The sequence below is a fragment of the Macaca mulatta genome, chromosome 6 (genome assembly GCF_049350105.2).
Source record: "Macaca mulatta isolate MMU2019108-1 chromosome 6, T2T-MMU8v2.0, whole genome shotgun sequence".
Lineage (NCBI taxonomy): Eukaryota > Metazoa > Chordata > Mammalia > Primates > Cercopithecidae > Macaca > Macaca mulatta.
The window spans coordinates 181617859-181642748 of NC_133411.1; the positions used below are offsets into that span (position 1 = coordinate 181617859).

The window sequence follows — 24890 nt, forward strand, 5'->3', positions numbered from 1 at the left end:
AGGAAAGAAAGAAAGAAGGAAAGAAAGAAAGAAGGAAAGAAAGAAAGAAAGAGAAAGAAAGAAAGGAAGGAAGAAAGAAAGATCTAGATAATGTTAGAGGCTCTGCTCATCTAAATTAAACAAGGAAGCGATTGTGAATACTTAGAAGAATTTCTGATTGGGTGGTCGGTGTGGGGACGCAGCCTCTCTGAGGAGGACAAACTGCGTGAAGATCTGGAAAGAGAATGAGCCAACATGGTTCCTGCCTCACAGCCAAGGGGGAAGGAGAGAAAATGAAGTTGGGGCGGTGGGCAGGCCAGGTTTTCCTTTTTAAATGCAACAGGGCCGGGCGCGGTGGCCCACGCCTGTAATCCCAGCACTTTGGGAGGCCACAGTAGGTGGATCATGAGGTCAAGAGATCGAGATCTTCCTGGCTAACACGGTAAAATCCCATGTCTACTAAAAATACAAAAAATTAGCTGGGAGTGGTGGCGTGCACCTGTGGTCCCAGCTACTTGGGAGGCTGAGGCAGGAGAATCGCTTGAACCTGGGAGATGCAGGTTGCTGGGAGCCGAGATCATGCCACTGCACTCCAGAGTCTAGGCGACAGACTAGAAAAAAAAAAAAAAAAAAGCAACAGGAAACCATTGAGGGGGTTTCACTATAGAGGAACAGAATTTTACTTACATTTTCTGAAGCTCACTCTGGCTGCTGGGTGGGGAGTGGACAGGTATTGGGTAAAGGGAAAGTTGGGACCAGGACAGCTTTCAATCCTGGTTCAGGCCCCACTCTGTCTGCCCCCTACTTCTTCCGATGGGACCTGGGCAAGAGTCCCCGCCTCACTCTGGTAACACTGTAGTGGTTTTTGTTGAGTTTTTGTTTTTGGTTGTTGGTTTTTTTTCAGCCTCGGTTTCTTGCTCTGTTGCTAGGCTGAAGTGCAGTGGTCTCAAGCGATCCTCCCGTCTCAGCCTTCCGAGTATCTGGAGTCACAAGCATGACCCACGGCACCCAGCTAACTTTTTTTTTTTTTTTTTTTTACTTTTTATGGAAGAACAGGATTTTGCTGTGTTGCCCAGGCTGGTCTCAAACTCCTGGTCTCAAGCAATCCTCCAGCCTCAGCCTCCCGAAGTGCTGGGATTATAGGTACTAGCCACTGCACCTGGCCTAACTTTACTTTTTAAAAGGAAATTATATCATAGCCAAAGGCCATGGGTTTGATGCACAGGTTACATATGTTTTCTAATCCACATGAACATAAATATATAACTTTTTTTTTTTTTTGAGATGGAGTGTCACTCTGTTGCCCAGGCTGGAGTGCAGTGGTGTGATCTCAGCTCACTGCAACCTCTGCCTCTCGCGTTCAAGTGATTCTCCTGCCTCAGCTTCCCAAGTAACTGTGATTACAGGCATGCACCACCACGCCTGGCTAATTTTTGTATTTTTATATGACAGGGTTTTGCCATGTTGGCCAGGCTGGTCTCAAACTCCTGACCTCAGGTGGTCCACCCACCTCGGCCCCCACAAAATGCTGGGTTCACAGGCATGAGCTACAGTGCCCAGCCTCCAAAATATGTAACTATTTTGAAAGTTTAGGTGACTGAGTAAATATAGTCTTAATACTAAAGATGAATAGTGAAATTATAAGAATAAAGGTTTATGGGAACACATGGATTTGATACAGTATTTTTTTCTAACATACATTAAAATAAAATAATTAAAGCCTGTAATCCCAGCACTTTGGGAGGCCGAGACGGGCGGATCACGAGGTCGGGAGATCGAGACCATCCTGGCTAACACGGTGAAACCCCGTCTCTACTAAAAAAATACAAAAAACTAGCCGGGCGACGTGGCGGGTGCCTGTAGTCCCAGCTACTCGGGAGGCTGAGGCAGGAGAATGTTGTGAACCTGGGAGGCGGAGCTTGCAGTGAGCTGAGATCCGGCCACTGCACTCTAGCCTGGGCAGCAGAGTGAGACTCCGTCTCAAAAAAAATAAATAAATAAAAATAAAAATAAATAAAATAAAATAATTATTTTTTTAAAAAGTTAACCCAAGTACCAGTTTGAATCATCTCATGCAAGTTTGGGAAATAGCAATACATAAGCTAGGGTTGGGGACTTCACACCAGCTGGGCTCTGGCTATGGTACTTCCTGGCTGTGAAGCTTTGCCCTGGTTACTTAACCTCTCTGAGCCTGAGTTTCCTCTTCAGTGAAGTGGAGAGAATGACCCAACCTCATCAGGGTGTTGTGAGAATTAAATGTGTGAGAAGTGTTTAGAATGGTGCTGCACAGAGCACTGGCTGAACACACAATATCTAGTTACACAAATCAAACAGGCGCAATTAAATTCCACCAGGCGGCCAGGTGAACCACTGCACTCCAACCTGGGCAACAGAGTGAGACTCTGTCTCAAGAACCACAACAAAAAAAATTCCACCAGGCTTTCCTGAGCACCTACTATGTCCTGGACCCTGCAATAAGGACTAAGGGTCCAGAGGTAAACAAGAACAGGCCCTGCCCTGATACCATTAATCATCTAACTGGAAAGACAGATAAGCCTCTTCGTAATCACAACCCACGGTAAAAGGGGCATAGTAAAAGGATGCTACAAGGGGTACAGGTGGTCCAGAGGAAGGAGGGATTGCTGCTGCCTAGGGCAAAGTCATGGACAGCTTCTAGGAGAAGGTGCTGGTTAATCTGGGTTTTGATGGATGAATAGGAGTTTGCCAGGCAGACAGAGAGGAATCAGAACATTCCAGGCACAGCAAACAGCATATGCAAAGGTATGGAGGCCTGAAGTAGGAAACTACTAGAGCATAAAGTGCAAGAGGTTGATGGAGATACCCCCAGGTCCTACCTTTACCTCAAGCTTGGAAGGCACCTAAATCAATGGGGGCTGTGAACCCACGCCCCTGCCTCCATTTTCTCCTGAGCCTGAGTGGAGATAAAGAAACTGGTGGTTCAAAGATGAATAGAAAGAACTCAGACTCCAGAGTAGATGGCCATGGCGTGAAACCTTTTACCCTGTGTAAACTGGTTTCATATTTTCCTCATCTGTGACATGGGAATGAGGTACCTGATTTGCTGAGAGTTAAACAAGACAATGTGAATAAAGGGCTGGGCACAGGCCTGGCTCACGGTAGGCACTCAATGCCAGGCTTCCTCGTTCTTGTCCCCATCCCCCATCCCACCCCCACTGCAGTGTGTAGGGAGCTGAGCCACCCAGGGAGGGTGGGAAGGAGACTCCCAGCAGTCTGCATGCCCAGCCCAGCAGAAGCCAGACCAGCTAAGCCAGCCCCAGCCTGCCCTTCCCCTGGCCCCACCATGCCACTCTGCATACCCGGGAGTTCCCAGGTGGGCAGGTCATGGTGAATGAGATGCATACACATTGCTAAGGACAGCTGAGTGACCTATGTGCTCTGGCCTCTGCGCACACGATCCCAACCAAGGACCCCTTTGCTGGATCTTATCACAGCCCATTTTATCCTCCAGTGTGCAGACAAAGAGGCCTTGCCCAAGGTCACACAGTCGGGATCAGGATTTAAACTCAGGTAGGGGCTCCAGGATTCCTTCTTTGTCTCCTGCACACACAAGTGCATGTGTCTGTGTGGTCTGAGTCCCTCCAAGGGCCCCCCAACCAGACTTTCTGGCCACCAGCCCCACCCCTCGTTTCCTCCCTCACTCCCTCCACCCACGTCATAGGGAACCACTTGCAGTCCCTGAAGACTCTGCTTACTGCACACCCTGTGCCTTCTGCGGGCTATCCTCCACACCTGAAATACTCTTCCTGAACCCTCACTCCCCACTTCACTCCTCTCCCAGCTGCCAAACTCCTACTCATCCTTTGGGGCCCAGCCCAATTGCCTCCTCCAAGAAGCCTTGCCCAACAGAGTCAGTCTTATCATCCTCCTTGATCATAGGGTATCTTTAAATCACAATGACCGAAGAGAAAACAGACTTTCAACTTTGATCCTCTTCGTGTCTACTAATCATTTACTTTTTGTTTGTTTTGTTATTGTTGTTTTGTTGGTTTGTTTTTGAGATGGAGTCTCGCTCTGTCACCCAGGCTGGAGTGCAGTGGCTTGATCTCGGCTCACTGCAAGCTCCGCCTCCCAGGTTCACACCATTCTCCTGCCTCAGCTTCCCGAGTAGCTGGGACTACAGGCACCCACCACCACATCTGGCTAATTTTTTGTATTTTTAGTAGAGACGGGGTTTCACCGTGTTAGCCAGGCTGATCTCAATCTCCTGACCTCGTGATCTGCCCGCCTCGGCCTCCCAAAGTGCTGGGATTACAGGCATAAGCCTCCGCACCCAGCCTACTCACTTCTTAATGAACAAATAAGAGAATTCATAAATCAACTACTTTGCCATTGCATGCTTTTAAGAGCTGCAATTGTGTTTATTGATTTTTGTAGTTGTTGAGAGCAGAGTGTGGCACGCTGATGGGGTTGCCATGTGCAACCTCACAGACTGTGCACTGCACAATGCCTTGGGGTGCTGAGCACACAGGCAGCGATGTGAATTACACTGTCTGGAGATGGGCAACATGCCAGCCCTGACCCTTGGCCATTCTGGAAATATTTGAAAGCCACCAGGTGGTGGAGCAAAGGGGGCACAGGCATTGCATTCAGACTTACTTGGGTTCAAATCTCAGTTTTGCCACTTCCCCACTGTGTGCTCCCAGACAAATGACTTAACCTCTCCGAGCTTCTGGGAACAGGCACCCACCTCACAGAGCTTCTGCTAGAGTTATATAAGTCAATAGAAAATGTCTAACATGTAGCAGGCCCACAATAAGTGCTCATTCCCCTCCTTGAACATCTGCAATTCCTGTTCTTCTCCCCTAACTTCCAGATTGTTTGCATGTCTAGGATGCAAATGAGATATCCTAAGCCAGGCTCTTCCTAGACCGGCTGCAATACCTTTTTTGTCCTTGCTCCTCTAAGCTTTGGCAATAGGTCCAGTTCTGACACAAATTAGTAAGGTCCTATTCCTCCAGGAATTTCTCACTGGTGCCCTCACATATGTGCATGAGAATGTGCACTGAAGTATTGTGAATAGAGGCCAAAGATTGGAAACAACCTCCATGCCCATTAGAAGAAACAGATCAATGATTTGCTTGCATGCATGCAGTGGGTGCCACACAGTTGTAACAAAGAGGCAGCTCTCCACAAACTCACAGTAAGTCAACTCCCGGATAACGTAAGAGAAAAAGAAAGGTATGGAATAATTCGTTGAATTGAGCAGCTGGGGCTCAGGGTCTAACCACAGAACAGAGAAAATGGCATGAGGGACTAATGCTCAGCTTGCCCAAGGATGGTGCAGACCTGGTACTGTCGGGATGTAGAGGAGAGAAGTTAATTCCTTACACACTACAGATGACAGGGGGCATTGAGACCTAGTTCTCTTGTGGAAGCCCCCTGAGAAAGCCTGGCCAGATCATCTCTGGAAGGACGTGCAAGAAACTGATAACATCAGTTCCTGGAATAGAGAATGAGGTGACTGGGGGTAGGTTTGCATAGAAGTCACTTGTCACAGATCAGACCCTTGAGTAGTTTTAAGTATTTTGCTATGGATGTGATTTAACCTGTAAAAATGAAAGCAAACCATTTTAAATAAGGATTTTGTAAGGCCCATATGTATGAAATAATAATAACTTGCTGCTTGATCTTGGGTGGGACTCATGGGGACTCCATATCTCCATCTTTGAAATGAAAAGACCATCTCAAGAAGAAATGCAGGCTCCACATCAGAGACCCATTCCTGAGTCCCAGCACCCAGGGCTGTGGGCCTGGGCAGAACATTGCATTTCAGTGGGACCAAACCAATCAAGGCAGGTTTGTCCTCAGAGGGAATGGGACATCAGCCATCCTGAGCCACTCCAGATTCAAGCACACACTTTATGTCCCAATAACAGAAGTTTGTTGCTTACACCGTTTCCAGGGAGCAGGATTACAGCAGCCCCTGGCTCAAGGGGCCTAATTTTAAACACTGGGTTCTGGGCAGACAGAATAAAAAGGCCAGACCCTGGTTACCTATAAGACACACGTACTGAAAAAAAAAAAGTGACCCTGAGGGCAGATAACAGAAAAGAGAAAACAGTCCCTCCCTCCTACCTTTCTCCTCCCACAGACCGACTTCTCCAGCAAGGACGCATCCTCCAGGAGCTCCAAGGAGCAGGAGACAGGCAGATATCACTGCCTTGGGGGCAGTTCCCATTTTACCCAAGTCTCAAAGCTGCCTGATCCTAAGAATTCCATCTGGAACGATTAGCTCGAAACAGATCACTAGGTCCCAGACAGGTGGTTCTTAGGGATCTATTTGAATTTCCTGATTGTATCATAATGTTTTTCATTTGTTTGATTGGTGAGTTTGCTTTACAGTTTGTTTAGATCAGAGTCCTAATGAGATCCAGACATGGTGACTGGTTGACATGTCTCCTAATCTGCTTTACTCTAGAGATGCACCCCTGTCCCGTGTTTATTTATTTACTGTTTATTTATTATTTGTCTCTTTTTTCTTGCATTTTATTTGTAGAAGAGACCAGTTGTTTATCTATAGAATGCCCCACATCTGAAGAGTGCTGACTACATCCCTGTGGTGCCACTTAACATGTTCCTCTGTCCCCTGTAGCTTCTGTAACCTGGTTGAATCTAGGGACTTGTTCAGATTCAGATTACAGTTTTGGGCAAGACTGTTCCATGGGCGGTGCCACGTTGTTCCACCCAGAGGCTCATACTACCTGCTTCTCTGTCTCTTTGTGATGTGAGCAGCCATAGTTGCCTAATGCCTAGTTCCATTATCCCATCAGGAGTGGAACAATGACCTTCTAGTCTATCATCCCTTCTACATTTTTAAGCAGAAATAGAAACTTCCATTCATCAACCATTTGACTACCTGGAGGTGCCATTTACATAGAAAAGGCAGAATTAATTATTCAAATCCTTTTTGGCACAGTGAATATGAGCTTGCAGTGTGAGTGGGCAGGTTCCTCTGAGAGCCTGTCTCCACAGGTGTAAACTGGAGGTGCTGGTGACCTCACAGCTTTATCCTGGTATCTGGGGAGAGCTCATTCTCTTAGCAAATGCTGTGTGCATATGCATGCTTTCCAGGGCACCTGGCAAGGTTTCCCAGCCTCTTCCCTGGCCCCTGCCTCAGCCCCAAACCCACTGTTGAAAGATGGCCAATGCCAGTAGGACCCTCCCTAAACAATGCACAAATTCTAAGCAAGACACAAATCCAGTTTGCCTCTGTGGCCCGCTCTGCAGATGAGAATGCCAGTGCCTCCCTCCCAGGGTGGTTGTGGGTACCACATGAAATAATGCCCAAGGGCCCGACACTTGGGGAAACCCAGTAAGGAGTCCTCCCTTTTCCCCCTCAGGAAGCATAGGGCTCTAGGGCCCTCCTACCCTAAGGATCGCGCGCGCGGACACACACACACACACACACACACACACACACACACACACCCCGGGCATCAGTCCCTCCCAGCAGCCCCGGCAGCCAGCCGGGCAGCCCTATTGTTCAGCCACTTTCCCAGCCCGAAGGGGGCCGTTGGGAACGCGAGGAGGCCCCAGCCCTTCCTGCTCCGTCGCTGACGCGCGGCCTGCGGAAGGAACAGCGCGTCTCTCGGGACCAAACGCATTCCATTCATGCCCCGGCCGGCCGCACGCACGTCCGCACCTCCGCTCCCAGCGCACAGGCTCACTGGCGATCGGGGCCCGACCTGCTTAGGGAGAGAGAGACTTTTTCGGAGAAGTCAGAGAAGCAGATCCCACTTGATCTCCCGAACCCTCCCTCCGGGAGCCCTGCGAGGATGGGCGCATCAGCCCATTCTAAGAAATGTGGAGCCCAGAGGCCGGGTGCGGGAGCTCACTCCTGTAATCCCAGTTCTTTGGGAGGCCGAGACCGGCAGATCGCTTGAGCCCAGGAGTCGAGACCAGCCTGGCCAACATGGTGAAACTTTGTCTCTACAAAAATACAAAAATTTGCCTGTTATGATGGCGCAAGCCTGTAGTCCCAGCTACTTTGGAGGCTGAGGTGGGAAGACCGCTTGAGCCAGGGAGCCCGAGGCTGCAGTGAGCCATGATCGCACCGCTGCACTCCAGCCTGGGTGACATAGCAAGATTGTGGAGACAGAGAGAGAGAGAGACAGAGAGAGAGAGAGAGAGAGAGAGAGAGAGAGCCAGTACCTCCTAAGCAGCCAGTTTTCTCCTTTCATCCTCCTGACAACCTGGCCAAATACAGTATCTTTCTAGGAAGTAACTGAATCCAGGTTTTCCTGGGTCCAAAGACATCATTTCTCCATACAGCACAATGGTGGACTCTGACACCAGCACAACAGAACTTAAATCCTGGCTTCATCCCTCAGCTAGCGGCCAGGCAAAGGCAAGTTGCAGCATTTCTCTGTGCCTCAGTTTCTTACGCGTAAAATGGAGATGATAACAGTCCGTACTGATAGGGTAATTGTGAACATTCTAGAAAACGATACATGTAGTTCAAGCTATTGTTATAATTTAGCTTCTAGAACTTTATTTATTTATTTATTTATTTATTTATTTATTTTGAGACGGAGTCTCGCTCTGTCACCCAGGCTGGAGTGCAGTGGCCAGATCTCGGCTCACTGCAAGCTCCGCCTCCCGGGTTCACGCCATTCTCCTGCCTCAGCCTCCCGAGTAGCTGGGACTACAGGCACCCGCCACCTCGCCCGGCTAGTTTTTTGTAATTTTTAGTAGAGACGGGGTTTCACCGTGTTAGCCAGGATGGTCTCGATCTCCTGACCTCGTGATCCGCCCGTCTCGGCCTCCCAAAGTGCTGGGATTACAGGCTTGAGCCACCGCGCCCAGCAGCTTCTAGAACTTTAAAACCTGTGAAATGGAGCCGGAGTGACTGATTGTCCCAGTTTGCTGGAGCTGAGAACCCTGCACGCAGGAATTTCCATGCTAAAACCAAGACAGTCCCTGGCAGACCAAGACAGATGGTCACCCATAACAAAGCTGTTGGGGTTTTTTTTTGTTTGTTTTTGTTTTGTTTTGTTTTGTTCTTAAGACGGAGTCTCGCCGGGCGCGGTGGCTCAAGCCTGTAATCCCAGCACTTTGGGAGGCCGAGACGGGCGGATCACAAGGTCAGGAGATCAAGACCATCCTGGCTAACATGGTGAAACCCCGTCTCTACTAAAAAAAATACAAAAAACTAGCCGGGCGAGGTCGCGGGCGCCTGTAGTCCCAGCTACTCCGGAGGCTGAGGCAGGAGAATGGCATGAACCCGGGAGGCGGAGCTTGCAGTGAGCTGAGACCCGGCCACTGCACTCCAGCCTGGGCGACAGAGCGAGACTCCGTCTCAAAAAAAAAAAAAAAAAAAAAAAAAAAAAAAAAAAAAAGACGGAGTCTCACTCTGTTGCCCAGGCTGGAATGCAGTGGTATGATCTCAGCTCACTGAAACCTCCACCTCCCAGGTTCAATCGATTCTCCCGCCTCAGTAACGAAGCTGTTTTTAAAAGTCCATGCTCCTCTCTAAAGGACAGGACAAGGGCCATTTCATGCTCTCACTATTGAGATTTTCCCAGAATTCCTTGGGCCTCGAGCCCTTTGTCCTGCTCTCCCTGCTCCACCCTTGCTTAGCCAAAGGGAAACCAGACATTCTTGACATGAAAATTTTCCACATCCTTCAGGGCAATCTTTTGGTGCCAGAAATAGTTAGTAGGATTTGGGAGATAGCCCAGGCCACTAAAAATAGCTTTCATTGCCCCCCGGAAGGCCTGCGCCATCTCGACCCTAGACGGCCTATTGAGCTGCCAGCCTGAGCCAGCGCCTTAAATGACCAAGAGCTCTGCTGGTCTGGCTGACCAAGGGCACAGAGGAGGTCAGCTCCCACTCAGCTTCTTCAAACCGGCTATCAGGCCAGGACCACCCAGGCCGCCCACCCAGAGACATCCCCTCGTCCACCTGCTGTCATGGTTATGTCCTTGACTCAGGCAAGCGCGGCACCGTTGCACGTGTCCACACCTGGACAATCACCCACAGCCTCACGGGCATCCATACAAACGGGAACACACAGCCACACTCTCCCTGCCTTCTGTACACTTCAACATACACAAAACAGCCACACACATGCATTCACGGCTAACATATCATTTTCACTACATAAATGTCAAGCTGTCCTCTGCATTCCTAACACAATGGTTCCAAACTTCTCTATCTTTGCATCTATTCCTCCGCAACTCCCACTCCATCCCAGGAAGATTTTTGTTAAATTTGCTTTTTTCTGTTGGGACCTGAAGCTTGAGAACGAAAAAACAAGAAGTTTGAATATACGTTCTCAAAATATTTTCAAACTGTCTGCTGCTCCCCACAATCTGACATCTGACCTCTATCTGCCTCCTATCAAATGAATGAGAATCCAAGGCCAATAAAGAAAGAGGATCCGACCCGGTGCGGTGGCTCATGCTTATAATCCCAACACTTTGGGAGGCCAAGGCAGATGGATCACTTGAAGTCAGGAGTTCGAGACCAGCCTGGCCAACACAGTGAAACCCTGTCTGTACTAAAAATACAAAAATTGGCCGGGCGCGGTGGCTCAAGCCTGTAATCCCAGCACTTTGGGAGGCCGAGACGGGCGGATCATGAGGTCAGGAGATCGAGACCATCCTGGCTAACCCGGTGAAACCCCGTCTCTACTAAAAAATACAAAAAACTAGCCGGGCGTGGTGGCCAGCACCTATAGTCTCAGCTACTCGGGAGGCTGAGGCAGGAGAATGGCGTAAACCCGGGAGGCGGAGCTTGCAGTGAGCTGAGATCCGGCCACTGCACTCCAGCCTGGGCAACAGAGCGAGACTCCGTCTCAAAAAAAAAAAAAAAACAAAACAAAAATTAGCTGGGCGTGGTGGCAGGAACCTGTAATCCCAGCTACTTGGGAGGCTGAGGCAGGAGAATCGCTTGAACCCAGGAGGTGGTGGAGGTTGCAGTGAGCTGAGATCGTGCCACAGCATTCCAGCCTGGGCAACAGAGCAAGACGCTGTTTCAAAAAAGAAAGAAGGAAGGAAGGAAGGAAGGAAGGAAGGAAGGAAGGAAGGAAGGAAGGAAGGAAGGAAGGAAGGAAGGAAGGAAGGGAGGGAGGGAGGGAGGGAGGGAGGGAGGGAGGGAGGGAAAGAAAGAGAGAGAAAGAAGAAAGAAAGAAAAAGAAAGAAAGAAAGAAGAGAAAAGAAAGGAGGGAGGCAAGGAGGGAGGGAAGAAAGAAAGAAAAGAAAGGAAGGAAAGAAAGAGGAAGGAAGGAAGGAAGGAAGGAAGGAAGGAAGGAAGGAAGGAAATCCTTGGGGAGCACCCATGGGGTTCCAGATGCTCAGCCCAGCCTTGAGACTTGGCCCTCACAGCCTGGGGAGGGAGAAGGTGGGAAGGTGCCCTGCCCAGGGTGAGGAGCCAGGGCTAGGAGGCCAGGACACCTGGGGGTCATTGTTACACGCAGGAGCAGAAGCATTTGCTGGTGCTTCTGCCTAGATTCAGCCCCAGGCTGCCTGCCTGCTCTCTGAAGGGAAAACAGAAGAGGAAGAAGAAGAGATCTATACTGGAACTAGCCCACCAAAAATGTGGAGGCCACATCCTTGCCCTGTGGAAAAGCAGAGAAAGAAGAACTGCCTGCCAGGGTCTGACAAGACCCCAGCAGCGGGCAGGAAGTGGAGTTCCCGTCAGGACCCTCCCACGCACATTCTGACCTGTGCGGGGAACTTTCCCTTCACTACGCTTCAGCTCGCACTGGCAGGTGGTGTACACAGGGCACCTTCCTGTGCAGACAGCCCATGGTCCTTGCTGTTCATCTACTCATCCATTTATTCCAAAACACATTTCTTGGGTACCCACTAGGTTCTAGTCCTGGGCTGGCGCTGGGAGAAACAACTGTGAACAAGACCGCCAAGGTCCCTGCCCTACAAGTGCCTACAGGGCAGTCAGGGAGACAACACGAAGCCACAGTCACCCTTTAACAGAAGCTGGAGCAGTGCCTGGGCCATCGTGTGCTCAGGGTATGCAGGCTGCATGGGACAGCCATGGCTGAGGGTGCTATGGAACCAAGGAATGGATGCCCAGACAGAGGAACGTAGGCCACAGGAGGTAATGCGGTCGATAAGACCTTCTGAGCAGGGGGAGAAGTCAGCCTCACAAAAGGGTGTGAAGAGGGGTGGGAATATGTCGGGTGTGAGTGTGCATGTTTGTGACTGCACATGAGTGTGTATGGGAATGAGTATTGTGTGAGCAAACGTATTTGAGTGTGACTATTACGCGTGTGTGGATGTGTGTGTGATTGCTTGTGAGCGTGTGCGTGTGTTAGTGTTCAGGAATGTGCAGGTGGGTGTGAGCATGTGTGAGCGTGAGCATACGTGAGTGCACGTATTGGAGTGTGTATGTGAGCATGCATGGTGTGTGTTTGTTGGGTGGAGGGGTTAGAGTTCCAGGCAGAGGGAAAGGTGCAAACGCTCTGTGGTGGGAGTAAGCTCAGTTTCTTGAAGAAATGAAAGAAAACCCATGTGTTGTTTGCAGTGGAAGGGACACTATCCGTAGTGATATATAGTGAGGGTTCACCATGTGCCTGACCCTGTGCTTATTACAGTAACCCATTTGGCTCTCTCCACAACCTGATGAGCTATATTCTATTACTAACCCATTTTACAGATGAGGAACCTGAGACACTGAGAAGTTAAATAACTTGCCCAAGGTCACAGACATCGAAAGCAACACCACTAGAATTTCAACCACAAGCCTTGCTCTTAACCACTCTGCCAGAGACCCAGACTAGCTGGGCCTATGGAGGACACAGAAAGAGTTGGGCTTTATCCTGGATATGATGGCAAGCCACTGGAAGGTTCTAAGCAGAAATATGACTTCCTGTATTAGAATTAGGTTCATTTCCAATAAAAGCCCAGCATCACACTGGCTTAAACAACATAGGAAGATAAAAATACAGTTTGCTCACACACACAAAAAGCCCACCAGATTCAAGGGAATGAGAAGACAAGCCACAGACTGGGAGAAAATATTTGCAAAAGATATATCTGATAAAGAGCTGTCGTCCAAAACACACATAGAGCTCTTAAAATTCAACAGCAAGAAAACAAACAACTCACCTTAAAAATGAATAAAACATACCTGAGATACCTTACAAAGAAGACACACAGATGGCAGGCGAGCCTGTGAAAAAATGCTCAGCATTAGGTGTCATCAGAGAAATACAAATTAAAGCAACAATTACACACTTAGTTAAATGGCCAAAATCCAAAACTCTGATGCCACCGAATGCTGGAGAGGATGTGGGGCAATAGGAAGTCTCATCCAGGGCTGGTGAAAATGAAAAATGCTACAGCCACTTTGGAAGACAGTTTGACAGCTTCTTACAAAACTAAACATACTCTTGCCATGCAACTCAGCAGTTGCACTCCTTGGCATTTGCCTAAGGGAATTGAAAATATTTCCACACAAAAACCTGCACGTGGATGTTTATAGCATCCAGATTCACAATTGCCAAAACCTGGAAGTAAGCATGATGTCCTTCAGTAGGTAAGTGAATAAACTGTAATACATCCAGAGAATGAAATCTTATTCTGTGTTAAAAAGAAATGAGCTATCAAAGCCATAAAAGAGACATGGATGAATCTCAAATGCATACTACTAAGTGAAAGATATCGATCTGAAAAGGCTACATACCATATGACATTCTGAAAAGGCAAAACTACGGAGACAGTGGTTGCCAGGAGTTATGGGGAGGGAGGGCTGAACAGGCAGAGTACAGAGGATTTTGAAGGCAGTGTAACTCCTCTGTATGATACTGCAATGGGGGATACCTATCACTAAACATTTGTCCAAACCCACAGAATGTTCAATACCAAGGGCGAACCCTAATGTCAACTATGGACTTCAGGTGATACTGATGTGTCAGTGTCGTTAACAGACTGTAACAAATGCACCACTCACTCTGGTGGGGAATGTTGATAGTGGAGTCTAAGTGTATGTGAGGACAGGGAGTATATGCGAAATCTCTGTACCTTCTGCTCAATTTTGCTGTGAGCCAAAACTGCTCTAAGAAATGGAGTCCATTGAAAAAAATTTTTAAAAAAGAGTCAATGATGCACACAAAAACATGGATTAATCAAAAAAAGCATGCTAATTGAAATAGACACGATAAAGGCATACTATATAATTCCATTTATAGAAAACTCTAGAAAACACAGCTTTAATCTACAGTGACAGAAAGCATAATGCTAGTTGACTAAGGTGGGCAGCTTAGGGACAGATTGGGAAGGAGCACAAAAGAATTTTTGATGACGGATATGTTCCATATCTTGAATGTGTTGGTAGGTATAATACACTCTGTAAGCATTTGTTGAAATTTAAAAATATATAAAACTGTATAAATCTGTCAGAATTTATTAAACTGTAGGCTTAAGTGAGATATATTTATTAAAATAAATACTAGCTCAATGAAGTTAGAAAAAGGAAAACTTTAAAAAGTGCACCAGAGCTAATGATGGTGCTCTGCTCCATGAAGTCCTTGTCAGACATACGAAGAATCTGAGATTTATTTTCTCCCACTTGCAAACTAACAACTGAGCTTATCACAATTGCACAGATGCTAGCAGAAGACACAGGACTCTTAGGTCAGAGACAAAGGACTTTATTACTCACAACACAGTAGGCAGCACAAGCTTTATCTTTGCTCTGGTTTACTTGCCCCCTAAGTTCCATGGGGCTGGAGCAGGAGGCCCAGGTGGATGCCGTGCACACAGTGGGCTCATGTCAGAGCTGAGATATACTGAGCTTAGGAAACTCCTAATCTTATAAGCATAAGAGGCTGATAACAAACCTGGTCAACATTCGACCTGGGGAAAGGCATTATCTTTATAATCCTGGTCTGGAAATAAACCTGTCCTCTGCTCCAGAGTGCGACACTATTCCTGCTCCCCCAGGCTATCTGCCATACAGCATCCTTGAAAAGATGGTTCCACACAAAAGGTGTCACAAGAGGTATAAGAATGCCACGGAGAATTGCCCCTCAACAGTCCTAAGGGAAGGAGACTCCTTCTGTCTTGCTGCTCTGCCAACATTCCCAACATCACTTCATGGTTAAAAATGGCTGCCTCAGCTCCAGCCATCACTCTGTATTCCAGACCACAGGAAGGACAAAACAGGGAGGAAATGTATCAGCCCTCTCTTTAAGGACACTCCCTGGAAGTTGCACACACATTAGGTTTGACTTATTCAAATAGCTATGCCTGGCTGCAAGAGAGGCTGGGGAATGTGGGACATATACCTGGCTAAAAGCCTATTACTAAAGAAGACTAGAGCCTGGGGAACAACCAGCCTTTCTGCTCTACATAGTCAGTGTCACAGTGGTCTGCGAATCTCTACATAGTTAGCGTCACAATGGTCTGTCACAATGGTCTGTGAGTGGTCTATCAAGTGCTGAGGACACATGAAGCTTTATTCCAGGAATCCATGGCGGGAGCTTCTCATTTAGTAGCCATCCTTGGCACTTCCTACCTTCCCCAACCTTAAAGGGGATGTTAGGCCCCTGAGTGAGGGTGGGATTCACCCTTGTCTTGCCCAGTACAGTGGAAGGCCCTGCCAGGCTTGGGTCTTGGAACACACACTGTGTTAAACCTGAGGTATGGGCAAGTCCTCTCCGTCTCCAGGCCTCAGCTACTTACTCCAGAGGACATGGTGTATTAGTTTGTTTTGCATTGCTATAAAGGGATACCTGAGACTGGGTAATTTATAAAGAAAAGAGGTTTATTTGGCTCACGGCTCTGCGGGCTGTAGAGGCAGCACGGTGCCAGCATCTGCTCAGCTTCTGGTGAGGCCTCTGGAAGCTTCTAGTCATGGTGGAAGGTAAAGAAGGGAGCCTGTGTATCAAATGGTGAGAGGGTGCAAGAGGGAGAGGGAGGAAGGGCCAGGCTCTTTTAAACAGCCAGATCTTGGCAGGTGCAATGGCTCATACTTGTAATCCCAGCACTTTGGGAGGCCGAGGTGGGCAGATCACTTGAGGTCAGGACTTCAAGACCAGCCTGGCCAACGTGGTAAAACCTCGTCTGTAATAAATATACAAAAATTAGCCTGGCATGGTGGCAGGTGCCTATAATCCCAGCAACTCGAGAGGCTGAGGCAGGAGAATTGCTTGAACCTGGGAGGCAGAGGTTGCAGTGAGCCGAGATTGCACCACTGCACTCTCCAGCCTGGGTGACAGAGCAAGACTCTGTCTCAAAAAAAGAAAAAAAAGGAACTCACTCATTCACTCATTACCCCGAGGACAGCATCAAACCATTCATGAGCCATCCCCATGGCCCAAACACCTCCCACTAGTCCCCACCTCCAATACTGGAGGTGACATTTCAAGGTGAGATTTGGAGAGGACAAAACACCCAAACCCTATCAACGGTTTGCTAAACACAGCAATAAGAAGAAGCCCATCCAGCAGGCTAAATGGATGTACTAAATAAGTCACATATGTAAAGCACATGCTGGGTGAAACTCTGTCTTAAAATACAAAATAAAACAGATAAGTAGGAATCTGAAGCCCAGAGAGGTGATGTAACTTGCTGAGATTCACACAGCAACAAAATGCTACACTTGGGGCTAGAACACAGAACTGCTGCCTGAAGTCTTTGGCGATGGCTCAGGAAGTGTTAAGTCGTTGGTGACGATGAGGATATGAGGAAGGAGAGTGGCCAGTGAAACCTACTACAGACCCTTCCTCTGGCTCGTGGTAAAGGGAGAACAGCTTAAACTTCTCGTCCGATGATGACATTGAGGGGAGCTGGGGCCAGCGGCCAGGCTAGTTCTTTCCAGTCCTTCTTCCCAGCCGGTCGTTTGCTTGGCTTCAGAGCAGCACGGTGCCCACACTCTGAAACGCCCACCAGAGAGGTCATGGGGCTCTGATCCTTTTTGCATAAAATAGCAGGATAAGGGCAGTGACCCTTATGAGGGCTCTTGGGAATTCAATTCTAGGGAAGAAGGTTGGGCCTGGAACAAGTACTGGGGCCTTTATTCCTCTTCTAAAATCTACGGAACAGCAGTAAATTGGCTTCAGGTCATCCCTCAGCACTTGAGATGGGAGTCCTTCCTGTGCTCACCCTTCTGGGGCTCAAGGGTCACCTCTTCCAGGAAGCCTTCCTGTATTGTTCTCTCATCTGCCCACTCCTCCCTGCATTTCTTCACCCCCTTGCTCTGCCCACACCTCACCTACAGCCCCAGATCACTGTGCCAAAATCATGGGCCAATGTATCAGTCTCCACCACTTGCCAGGAGAGCCTGAAGTCAGAAACCGTGCCTCCTGCATCCCTGTGCACCCAGCATCCCATGCAGGGCCCGGCACTACTCAGAGCTCAGTATGGTCAGTTCCCTGACTGAACTGTGGGCGGGGCCTAAAGCATGTGTCTCCATCAGAACTGTCTTCCAAAGCCTCCCTAGCAACACCCAGAACAGGACCCCAAACCCTGCCGCTGCCTTCAGGCTCTGCCGGGCTGGTCATATGCTAGAAGGAGGTCCCTCACCCACAAAGTGTTCCTTCCTGTATTCAACCATTCACTTCCTCACAATGTGCCTAGCCCTGCAGTGGGGGCTGGGGACACAGAAATGAAAAAGGCCCGATCTTGCCCTCAGGTGGCTCACAGTCAGGTGAGGGAGGCCAATACTCTCCCCTGCCTCCCTCCCTCCTTGACTGTCTTCCTTTTCCTTTACATATGTATTTTTTGGGCAAGAGACACACAACTACACAGAGTGACAAGTGCCAGGAAGGTGGCTGTTGAGAGCTCTGCGGGAGTCCCGAGAAGAATCCCCAGCGGTCACTGGAGGCCTTGGCGAAGGAGATTTCCAGGAGACTCAGCACGGATATCAGATCTTCCTATTGGAGGAGAAGCTGTGAGTCATAAGCCCCAAGCAGCCCTACAGACTTCCCCATGAATCACTCACTGCCCTCTTCTCTTCACTGGAGGCACACGCCATGGGGAATTCTCCTTCAGACGGGAGGGAGGAAATATGGGGGAAGTGGTGGGAGGACCGGGCTCAGAGTGGAGTCCCCGAGGTAGATTTTCCCGTTATCTTTGTAGACACAAAGCCCTGACCCCAGAAGCTGAGCCCCAGGATGGCCCCGGTCTTGAATAGCCAGGACCCTCGTGTGGCTTCCTGCTTACAAAGTGCTTTCACACACTTTATTTCATCTGCACCCCACTGTGTGTTATGGGAAGGTCTCCAAATTGCTTCATGAGGAAGGGAAAGAGGCTGGTCGAGCAGAAGAGAATCACTTCCCCCTAGCTTGGGCCCAGAACCCAGTCAGAAGGGAAGGGAATTGTCCACAGCCTGCAAAGATCTTTCACTTATCCATCACATTCATTGAGCACTCCCCTGCATGCCAGGCACTGTTCTAAGGGCAGGATGGCCAAGGTCCAGGCAGAAAGAAGAGCGTGGAGTCCAATGCAGGAGTGAACGCTGCCAGTGCTAGATAAAGCAATGAGGCCGGGCTAGCTAGAAGAGATGAGTGAGGGAGAAGAGTGGCAAAGATGCAGTCAGAGATGTGCAGCAAGACCAATATCAGGTCTCGTAGCCTTTGTTAGGATGTGTCTTTTAGTCTGAGTGAGATGAGAGCCATGAGAGGGTTTGAATAGAGGAGAAAAATTATCTGATGCGCTAAAAGTTTCCCTCTGGATTTTTAAAAGCCTGACTCCCTTCCAGTCATGGCAGAGCATGTAATTCAGAACAATTCCACTGGTGAGGACAAGGTAAGTTAGACAAAATATTAACATATTTTCGTTTAAAGGCATTATGACACTAAAAGGCAGTGAGGAACTTTGGGATCAAGACCTGGGAGAAGAAAAGTCAGAAGGATAAGCTGGGCACGGTGGCTCATGCCTTTAATCCCAGCACATTGGGAGGTCGACGCAGGTGGATCACCTGAATTCAGGAGTTCAAGACCAGCCTGACTAACATGGAGAAACCCCATCTCTACTAAAAATACAAAATTAGCTGGGCGTAATGGCGCATACTTGTAATTCCAGCTACTTGAGAGGCTGAGGCAGGAGAATGGCTTGAACCCGGGAGGCCGAGGTTGCGGTGAGCCGAGATTGCACCATTGCACTCCAGCCTGGACAACAAGAGCAAAGCTGTGCCTCAAGGTAGAGAGAGGGAAGGAAGGAAGGAAGGAAGGAAGGAAGGAAGGAAGGAAGGAAGGAAGGAAGGAAGGAAGGAAGGAAGGAAAGATCAGAAGGATGAACACAGCCCTTGGGGCCTCTTTTCCCCAAAGGGTATCTGCCAATTCTAAAATAAAAGGATCAGAGGCTAAGAAGTTGAGTTGAGCTTTTAAAAGACTCATGGGCCTAATGGGATGAAAGTTAAAACTCAGGGCACACCAAGGGGGAACCTGGCACACCCCTATGCTTTTGGGAGTATTACCCAAAAAAAAAAATCCAGGCTGGAGGGTCTGGTAAACCCACCAAGCTTTTAGTTGAAACTCCAAAGGAGTACACCCTTGGACTAAGAATGAACCAGTCATAACAGGATCTAAAGCCCAGCTTCAAGTCATCTCAACCCATCTCAATCTCTGATTGGATGAAGGTGATGTGGGGTTCCTAACACCCCTAGACACCTTCTACAAATGGAAGATAACATTATCTTAAGCTTCAAATAATCTCTAAAATTTTTCATATACAATGCCTGACAATCAACCAAAAATATGAGAAAATGAAACATAATCAAAAATCAAGAGAAAAAATAGGCAACAGAAATAAACACAAGGATATAGATAGTTACTGGTTACACACATTAAAATAATTCTGTTTAATAACTAAATTATATAGATGGAGAAATAATAACTGAAAATTATCCAAGGCAAATGAAAGGCATCAAACCACAGATTCAAAAACCTCATGAATCACAAGTAATATAAACAGGAAAAAAAAAAAAAAACTATAGGCATATTATAAATAAAACTGCTAAAAATCAAAAACAAAGAGAAATTCCTAAAGTAAAGAAAAAAGACAGATCACCCTCAGAGGGACAACAAGGCAGTTAGCTGACTTCTCAGCAGATGTCACAAGTCAGAAGACAGTGGACCGTATCTTCGAAGTTATTAAATAAGGTCAAAACTTGAATTCTTTACCCAGGAAAAATTCTTCAATAACGAGGCCGGGCACGGTGGCTCATGCCTGTAATCCCAACTCTTTGGGAGGCCAAGGCAGGTGGATCTCCTGAGGTCAGGAGTTTGAGACCACCCTGGCCAACATGGTGAAACCCTGTCTCTACTAAAAATACAAAAATTAGCTGGGCAGGGTGGCAGACACCTGTAATTCCAGCTATTCAGAAGGCTGAGGTAGGAGAATCGCTTGAACCCAGGGGGGTGGAGGTTGCGGTGAGCCAAGATCACACTGCCACTGCACTCCAGCCTGGGTGACAGAGCAAGACTCCATCTAAAAAAGAAAAAGAAATTTCTTCAATAATGAAGATAAAAACATTTGTAGGGAAGCAGAAACTAGAATTTGTCCTCAGAAGCTAATGCCCTAAACACAACACTAAAAGGAGAGCTTTGCCTGCTGGTTGAGAATAGACATAGAGGGGCAGTGCTGAGGCAAGGAAGCCAGCTTGGAAGCTTCAGTACTGTAGGCAAGATATGATGGTGGCTGGACCAGAGAGGTAGGTTTGGTCTCAAACTCCTGGCGTCAAGTGATCCTCCTGCCACAGCCTCCCAAAGTGCTAGGGTTACAGGCATGAGTCACCATGCCTAGCTCAGAGAAGTAGTTTTGGAAGTGATGAGAAGTGATATATTTGGGAAATGGATGTGTTTGAAAGTGGACCTCAGCTTGCGTTTGAATTAAACATAGGTTATGAGGGAAAGGGAGGAGTCAAGGATGTCTCCAAAGTTTTTGACCTGAACTAATGGAAGAATGAAGTTTCTATTAACAAAGGTGGGAAGACCGCAGAAAGAGCTGGTTTTAGGTGACTCAAAGGTTTGTTTTTGGAATTGCCAAATTTGGGAGTCTATTTGACAAACAAATGGAAATGTCAAGGAAGCTATTGGCTATTCAAGTCTGCAGTTAGGGGAGAGGTCTAGGCTAGAGATATGGGTTTGTTCCCTTTTTTCGTATTTCCCTCATAATGATGATGATAATGACAATGACAGTTAAAATAGCTAACATTTATTGTTAACTATGTGTCAGGTACTGTGCAAAACATTTCATATATACCATTTCATTTCACATTTCATACCATGTGAAGCAAAAATTTTTTTTTTTTTTTTTTTTTTTTGAGACAGAGTTTTGCTCTTGTTGCCCAGGCTAGAGTACAACGGCACAATCTCAGCTCACTGCAACCTCCGCCTCCCAAGTTTAATCAATTCTCCTGCCTCAGCCACCCAAGTAGCTAGGGTTACAGGCATGCATCAACATGCCTGGCGAATTTTGTATTTTTAGTAAAGACAGGGTTTCACCATGTTGGTCAGGCTGGTCTCGAACTCCTGATCTCAGGTGATCCGCCTGCCTCAGCCTCCCGAAGTGCTGGGATTAACAGGTGTGAGCCACTGCACCCGGTCATGAAGCAAATACTTTAACTCCCTTTTTAGAGATGTCAAAACTGAGGGTTTGAGAGGAGAAATAATCCACTCAAAGTCATACAGACACTAGTTGGACCTATCAGTTTTGTCCCAGGTGTTTGGAATAGAATCTTGAAATCCGGCCGGGCGCGGTGGCTCAAGCCTGTAATCCCAGCACTTTGGGAGGCCGAAACGGGCGGATCACGAGGTCAGGAGATCGAGACCATCCTGGCTAACACGGTGAAACCCCGTCTCTACTAAAAAATACAAAAAACTAGCCGGGCGAGGTGGCGGGCGCCTGTAGTCCCAGCTACTCGGGAGGCTGAGGCAGGAGAATGGTCTAAACCCGGGAGGCGGAGCTTGCAGTGAGCTGAGATCCGGCCACTGCACCCCAGCCTGGGCGACAGAGCAAGACTCTGTCTCAAAAAAAAAAAAAAAAAAAAGAATCTCGAAATCCTCTTTGGTGGTATGATTTTCACATCTACTGGGTGTTTTACAAACCATGGGTACTTAAAATATGTTTATTGGATGAGTGAATGGTGTCAATCTTGGTGAAATTTTTAAATCCCATCTTTGCAGTGTGCTCCACTGCAGAGGGCTGTGCAGGCTGGGAAGGAAGGAGGGCCCAGGGGTCAGAAGTATGCGATGCCCCCACAGGCCCTTGTAGGGAACCCATTCCTGCAAGAACCAGTCCCATCTCCGTAACACCAACCGACCTTCTGAAGGTCCAGGACCCCTCACTACCTCTTCCCAGAAAGTGTCTATTTCCTCCCCACTTTGTCTCCCTGAACCAGCCTTCAGGAACCCTGGGGATTCCAGGACCCTCCCAAGCTTGGGTATGGAAGGGACTTAGCACTGGCAGAAGGGTAGGAGAGAAGAATAGATGAGGTTCACTGCAGGTGCTTCTTACACATGAGGGAACTGAGGCCCCGAAAGGGGAAGCAGCTTGCCCCAGGTTAGTGGGGCAGGGCTAGATGGGCTCAGAACAGAGGCCACTTCTCCAAAGCTCTGATGGCCCAGAGAAAAGTATTGTATGACGCGGGCCCAGGGTGTGACTTTGGCGAGGCAGCCCACTTTTGTTTTCCTTTGCCAGACACTCGGGCCGGAGGTACGGGGGTGCGCTCCTGCTTGAGGGACAGAATGCGGAGCAGCTGAGTCACAAGAGAACGATATTACTGGGCCATATTACAGATTGGGAAAACTGAGGTTAAAGAGTTTGATAGCAGGCCGGGCGCCTTGGTTCATGCCTGTAATCCCAGCACTTTGGGAGGCCAAGGCGGGGTGGATCACGAGGTCAGGAGATCAAGACCATCCTGGCCAACCTGGTGAAACCCTGTCTCTACTAAAAATACAAAAATTAGCTGGGCGTGGTGGCGCGTGCCTATAATCCCAGCTACTCAGGAGGCTGAGGCAGGAGAATCACTTGAACCAGGGAGTCGGAGGTTGCAGTGAGCTGAGATCCCACCACTGCACTCCAGCCTAGTGGCAAAGCGAGACTCCATCTCAAAAAAAAAAAAAAAAAAGTTTGATAGCTTACACACCACTAACAGGTGGCAGAGTCAGGACTTGAACACAGGTCTAGTCAACTCCAAATCACGTACTATATCCACCAGTCCACAAACATACCTCAGGTCTTTGCTGCTCTCCTGGCCTTGGAGCCCTCGTCCCAGTTCACCTCTCAAATGGGCAACTGGGTTATATAATTCAGGTCTTAGTTTATCCTACCTTCATAGCCTTCATCCTTATTTTGTGATTATCTTATTTATATACCCCCCCACCATATATAGTGCCATGAGATGGCAAGTGACAAAGTAAAATTACTTTTGCTGTTTAGTGAAAATAGTAAAAGTAATTTTAGCTACTTATGAGTAGGAATTTTGTCTTGCACCAAAGTATCCCCTGAGACTATATTTATCAATATTTGTTGAACACATGAATGAATGAATGAATGAATGAATGAATGAATGAATGAATGTGTGGGTCTCCTGCCTAGCTTTAAAAGCCACAGTCAAGGAAAAGGTGGCTATAAGGTTATCTTCCTTGGCAGAGCACCGTTTAGTCCACTGTGGCGCTAGCACGGAGAGCGCACCCTTTGTTCTCCACAGGGTGGAAGACACCTCCTCGGCCGTCAGAGGGGAGCAGGGCTGCCGGTCTGCACCTACAGGCTGTTCTCAAACAGGCTCGCCCCGCAGAGCTCCGGAAAAGAGATGAGCAGCCCTCCCACCTGCTCTCCAGAAAGCAACCTGCAGAGAAAAACAGCCTGGGGTGACCTGGATCCACCCGGCGGGCGCGGGGCGGGGCCGCAGCAGCATTGTTTGCCTCTGTGTATGGCAACCAGAAACCACCGCAGCCAGCACTTCTCAGAGGCACCCCGCCCCCCTTTATTTTAATCTCCTAAACTGATTTGTCAGCAGCAGGAAGTGACATGACAGCTTTCCTCACAAAAGGGAAACTCCTCCGCGTTACCATGGGGATGGAGGCCACTGTAGGATCACAGATTTATATAATCTTAAAGGTGTACACACAATGATGTCAATGATGTCATCCTCCGATGGGCCAGGGGAGGGAGGGAAAGGAACGCCAGAGGCTGCAAGTCCAAAGCAAATTAGCTATGATTTGCAAAATTCCGAGGAAAGGAGAGGATGCGGTGGAGGTGGCGGGTGGGGGGGTTTGGGGGGGTTGGAGGTATTATAATTAAATAATGGGTGCCTGGAGACCACAGAAAAGCATAAAGTATGCATTGATGCATTTTCTACATCCCAGAATTAGAGAGATGGGAAGAACAGTACTGAGATCCAGTGCAAACTGGTCATTTTACAGGGTGGGAAAACTGAACCAGGAGAACTGCCAGAAGTCATTAGGACAGAAACAAGGGGATGGAAACATTTCTCCATGGCCCATTGTGTGCCAGGCACTTTACATTCATTGGCCCATGTCTTTCTCACAAGTGAGCCTCAGCTTTGTCCTCTGTAAAATGGGTATTGCTGTCAAAGGTTACTTAACCTTAGCAGTACCTGGCACAGAGTGCTCACTCTAAAACTGGCAACCATCACTGCCACATTATCAGTATTAAAAGTCTTATTTCAATCTCTTCCTGGGAAACAAACACGTTAATAGACTTTAAGTATCTTTCTTTTCATCAGGAGGCATTTTTTTTTCCCAAGGAAAGCAGTCTGAGGCCAAATATGACATTCTCTGGAGGGTCTGAACACAGTGACTCCAGTACATGGGGATCGGGGGTTATCATCCCTGGCTCTCAGGGCTGGCATGAGGCAGAGTGGCTTGAGCTGGGAGAAGTGAGTGACTTGTTTTCACTGGCAGCTCCCTTAGGCAGCCGCTGTATTTTTCCACTGCG

The 24890-nt window shown here is 48.1% G+C and overlaps 1 protein-coding gene across 25 annotated transcripts in view; it reads left to right on the forward strand.

Moving 5' to 3' along the window:
* The window catches only part of RPL26L1 (ribosomal protein L26 like 1), a 493737-nt gene that overhangs the window by 258425 nt on the left and 210422 nt on the right, over positions 1-24890 (forward strand). The window contains exon 1 of one of the 25 annotated variants that reach the window (XM_078003959.1): positions 5366-5369. The exons of 23 other annotated variants lie outside the window; for them this stretch is intronic. The gene's annotated coding sequence lies outside the window, so the exon portion shown is untranslated. Of the gene's footprint in view, positions 1-5365; positions 5370-13797; positions 13802-24890 lie in introns of those variants that run through there. One more of the 25 variants, XM_078003962.1, reaches the window with a different exon arrangement.